Raw genomic sequence first — 6000 nt, 5'->3', positions numbered from 1 at the left:
CAAAATGGAACCTGCAATATCCGCTCACGGGTTGTCAGAAACAAACTCTAACACGCAATGCACCGAGAAGTTGAAACGAATTTGTGAGCAGTATGCTAAACTAAAACACCCGTTTCCTTAATGGTAAGTTTATTTTTCAGAATATCACACAAAAGACGAAACGACGCTATATCATGATGTCTGAATTGACGTTTCAAAGTCGAAACTACTTTCTGTGGTCGTAAAACTGGAGGAATTGAGAGGAAGGAAATGGAAACAGAAATGTCGATTTTCTTTTAAAGAACGGCACTTTTGTACAAGATGAAATAGATCTTTTAGAAATAAATAGTTTGATGTCCTTTTTTTGTATAAATGCACGCTCTATTTCGGTACGTTTGCACGATATGTCTTGTGCAGGAACTCGTATTGGCGTGTTGGATACGGAAGTTTATATATATATATACTGTATCTAAAACACTTAGACCACTGGCATTCCCACCACAAGTCACAAAAGGATATGGCCACCTCGGCTGATAAGGAGAGTATCACGGGTGTTGGTGGGCGGATTACGTGTACAATGGTTTCATTACGCATTGTTTTAATTATGTATAACCCTTGATTGGAGAATAGCACCATCTCAGATAAAATGATACGTTTGATCTAACTCCTTATCAGTGCAAATGTGACATGCCTTTACGAATTTTAGTGTCGATTTCATGTCTATATCAATGCAATCTGGTACAAGTTGAAACAAATCAAGATTTGAAATTTTTAAACAGATGCCGATGTCAAACAAGACAGATTTTTATTATAGAAAAGCGGAGAAACGTCACTCTTGTGTTATATCGCACTGTTAGATAGTCCTTGTTAAGAGTGATCAGATTCCAATTAAGTGGTACTAATGAACGCGATGGCTTACAATAAGTATATAAACATAAAACACCAATACTTGCTCTTCTGATTGTTTACACGTCTTCGTTTGTATTCATATTTTAGAAATATAAAATAAGTCACGTTTTCCTAAATTTCATACATCTTCTAATGAAATATTAAGTGATAAAATATCCTTTACTGTCACACAGTCAATAATTTACTACGTCGTTATTGGTGGGATTAGGCTGGATTATGTGATAACTGTTCACTATTACATAGTCAATGAATAACACATGAAAATGACCAATTCAGCATGGCGTGCGCTTCATGTTAGATGCGTCATTTCCTGTTTGGAATCATATTGATGACTATAAATGCCAATAGAGAGGAATTCAATGTTCAAAGGAAATATCACAAAATAAGACATTGCAGGGATAAATAAATAAACACGACGTCGAGGACTTGATGATGGTCAGAGGAACATATTGTTTGTTAAAATGAATCCTAAATTCTATGTATGAGAGTCGTCTCTTCAGATCTTCGGTAAAATGAAAATTGCTAGACGCCTTCAAAATTTCAGATGACATAGAGATTCATTAACTCATATTTTTTTATGTATCATTAGATTGACTCACTGATAATCACATAATGATCTGGATAAGAACTAAACCCACCATTTTACTGAGGTATCATACAGTATTTATCATTTTTACAAACCTTTACGTGTTTATTACCAGTTATGAGATTACCAGTTTGTGTCTATGGTTATTATAATTTACTCTGTATGCTCTGTAAATATAAGTTGCCTTTGTTAGCACAAATGGGAAAAAATTGCAACAGAATTATCACGATATACTGGAGTGGTTTTGACCGCTTCACAAACGTTTTGCATTCCTACATGCTTGGAAAAATATAATGCTAATAAAAAATGTGTATTGTTAAAGAATTCTGTCGTATTTGATGGATTTATGTAATATATTTTTAAAATCAAATAAAGTATGAACTGGAAATATATATTTTTTTCTCGCCCGTTTCAAAAGAACTACATTTGACATGCAGCACATGCTCATATCGTGATAAGACATGGTTTATATACATGTCAATGGCATGTGCGCATCATTGAAAACACCGCTTTTATTAGAACAATGCGCGACTAGAAAATGCGCTTGTGAACGAAAGTGACCTCCACTGTGAACAAACTACTGTGTTTTGTGATTTGCCTCGTCATATCGTGAAATATTTCTGAAAACATCCGGTCTGTCTGCTCTCGTCCGCGTTTCAGGTACATGCAAGTGACAGTGGAATTATGATAAACCGTCAAAAATCATATACATATGTTTACGATCTCATTGATGTTTTGTCTTTTTAATATTATTTGATACCAACCCCAAACAAAAAGGGATCTATTTGATTAAACAAATGATGTTGGACTTGAAGCAATCCCTGCTATACTCTGTTAATACACGTATATTATATCTGTAGAGAGTTGGACTGAATGAACTCTGGTGAGTAATGATGTGTATTGTACCTTTGGAATTCAATATCAATGGATTCATAAAACTTATTCCAGAAATACGTAACAATATTATTAAATAATCATACGGGTAAATCTACTTATCGATTGATTTTACTCTCTGAAACGCTTCAATGTTAAACGTAACAATCTGCTTATTGAGAAGTGAAGGCTGAACCGGAAGTGTAATCAAGAAACGGAAGTGCTGTTACCGTTGGCTTTTATCCTGAGTTTTCAAATCACTATAAACTTGTTTCATTATTGTGAAGAGAAACATCTCGGCAACATAATAGTCTGGGTAATTCCGTGGCACGAACTGCTACTCGTGTAACATGTAAATGTCCATTACAAGCTTCCAAACTTTTGTATGTCTCTCACCACACAAAGATCTAAAGCTGCCGATCAGCCTACTTAGACACGATCAATATCCCCAAACCCAGATACCCGGTTTGTATTCGTGCCCATTTCCGGAACTGCCGTTTCCCTCTTTTACGTTACCGGAAGTCGCTTCTGCGTGTTTTCCTTTAACAGGAAGGTTTCGCCATAATTTCAGGATATTTGCTTCTGTATAGAACACTTAAAGAATCTTGCATCGCCGATAGTACTTCCATGGATCAAAGACCGCCTAGTTGGGATATAAAGGACGTTTTTGCAGTAGTGACCATTATTGAAAATATTGCCATGATTAAAAATAAAATCTCATGTACGCGATCCACATAAAAGGCCCTGGTATATGGTGGACAGAGAAAGTGGTGTTTTGTTGGTGAAGGTGGATGATTTATAGAGCTATAAAGGCTGACCTATCAGATGTCTATCACTTATAGGTGTTTGTGTGCTGTTTGTTTCTATAATAGAGAAGTACCGAGTGACTCGCATGCAATCTATACTGGGTATTTGTTGTCAATGTCTGTTCAGACTTTGGACTGCATTTTTGTGCCAAAAGCTGCCTTATTCAGGAACAATGCAATTTATATGAAAACGTTATTTCTATGTTCCAAATACCGGGTTAATATTCCGGATGTGCTATATAGTTCTGTAAATTTGTCGATAAACATTTTGATATGCACGGTATGTATTGGTATGTACCTCCTTTGGGTGTCAAAGTTTTCAACACCTTTTTTTCGTGAAATGTTTCATAATATCCCGCTTAAGAAGAATATGTCTATTTACTGAAATTACAGAATATACAGCTAAATCTGGGTAAACACTGTTTGATATTGACTGTCGGTGTACTACTCTGATGTTTTGTGTAAAAGAATAACAAAAAATAAACAATTTGCAATATCATGCTAAGAGCCGATGAAGCTTGAAGAAATGAATTATTCTAAAAATTAAGTATTTAATTGAAAATAGTGTCAGTTAAATATTTTTCATAGTAATTCCTTGTGTCATATAAACTGCGTCCTTGCTGTTCATTAGAACAGCATTTTATAATATATACATAAAAGTAGCATAGCGTCAACATTGTCAGAGCAAACCTGTAACTCCAAGTCGATGTGATCAGATAATAATACGAACCGTACTGTAAGTGACATCAAAATAAACGGAAAAAAACATCTTGAGCCCCCACTCCCCACCTACCGTGTTCCCTATACCACCATTAGAACTCATAAGGAATATGAAATTGTATAGGCACAATGAGTAACAGTTTAATCATTGTAGACATTGAATCCTTAGAATTACACATCAGGCCATATAATCAACTGTACCATTTATTTTACTGTAGATTGGCGTTTGTCTGAAAAAAACACACCTAGTTAATTAGTGTATCAGGACGAATCTTCCCAGAAACCGTATAGGTTTTTTTTTAATTTTTTATTTCAATTCATATAAGCTTCACAATATATTGTACAAATGATAGTGCTAACAGTTATTGTTGGCATTAGACTGACTCTGAACTTATTTTAGGTTACAAAACTCGCATCTGTCTCTCGTTGGTAATATATGACTAGACACTACCTTTATTTGATAACTAACTATTGAAATCAATACATAACTGGTCTGCTTTGGAAGTGGTCAATTACCGGCGGGTAAGGTCATCTCCTGTCGGCGAAGTTCACGTATATCAAACCATTGTGGTATGCAATGTCGATATGAATACCGACTTTAAAACACTTCCATGAAGCGTGCCAGCCATCTGAATTGTGTGGGTTTATATAGTTGTAATACTATAGAGCGGTAAAAACAGTATGATGACTGCCTGTAATATAGTACCATTCATTCTGAAATATTTTTCATAAACATATTTTTTTCTGATTAGGTTACCGTTAATTATTATACAATTATCGATTTTGTGCTGGTGAATATGATGTGATATGAACTTTTTCATGTTCCTATTACATCATATTTACCAGCACAAAAGCCCATAACTGTTTTATTATATGCTTCAACAATAAAATAAAGCAAAACAAAACTCAAGGTTCTGATTTTTGTAGCGATTTAGCCAGGTTTGAATTCAACAGTTCAGCATCGTAGCTTTCGAAGACATTGTCTAGGTTCTTTATCTTAAGATAAGCATGGATGACATGCACTGCATGTTCAAAGGCCTTTTTTTATGGTAACAGCATTTTTATCCTCGAATAGTTTTGGACATTTTCAGATGTAACGGAGGAGAAACGTGTAACGGAGGAGAAACGTTCGCCAGCAGCCATCTTCTATTGTCGTCTGACAGGTCGCGTTCCGGTCTTACTGCGCATGTGCTACCACGGGTTCCGGAGAGTTTCCATATAGGCTATAACCAGTCTACATTCACAAAACTAGGATAAAAAAGAAATAGAATATTTTCGTATGAGACCATTATTGCAATCATGTTGTAATAACTTGTTGTCCAATCCATTTGTATATTTGTATAATATAATATGTTTAAACTTAAACTGCAACCATGTAACTTGTCGAGAGTCTTCGTCAATCTGCCTCTTTTGATACACCATGTACCTGTGTTACAGGTATGTCAGTCAACAGTTGACATGTATCACTGGGGTCATTATACTCAGAGAAATATCCGGAATGCCGTATAAACTGCGACATGTAAACACCGCAGGTTTGAGAGATGTAACTACAAAAAAAAAAAAATAGAACAAAAAACACGAACGAAAATTCGAAACCATCATTCGTCTTTAAATAATTGTCAGAAGCCATAGCAGTCCATGTTGGCCATGTAGTAGGTAAGTGTCGAGGCCGACGACTGATGTAGGTGATACTGATGTGTCCTGGATTCCAAGTACAGGAGGTGTGTATGCGATCGATGTGGTCATGTAAGTTTTTTTACAGCTCCTGGTAAGTTCTTTAATACATTCATCCTCATTTGAAGAAGATAAATAACGACCAGTAGACGGGCATAGTTTCGCCTTACTCAAAATCTTGTATACATAACAAATTCTTCAGCTACCAACAATCTCCTGGCCGAAGTCCATATCCTTTATTTAAAACATGCATAAAAATGTATGATTTTTTTTTTAAATGTTTGGACTTTTAAAACTTCTTCTCCAATCATTTGATACCGGCTGTCGGTAACTACAATGGTGCATAAACTGTGTAACCATTCTTTACTTAAACGGGGAAGTAGAGACAAAACTTTACTCGCGACTCGTAACAAAGTGATCGAATGCAAGGTACTGGGAGGGAGAAATGAAAGT

This window comes from Mizuhopecten yessoensis, unplaced genomic scaffold, assembly GCF_002113885.1.
Source record: "Mizuhopecten yessoensis strain PY_sf001 unplaced genomic scaffold, ASM211388v2 scaffold7473, whole genome shotgun sequence".
In the NCBI taxonomy this organism is placed as follows: Eukaryota; Metazoa; Mollusca; class Bivalvia; order Pectinida; family Pectinidae; genus Mizuhopecten; species Mizuhopecten yessoensis.
This window is presented reverse-complemented; position numbering follows the sequence as displayed.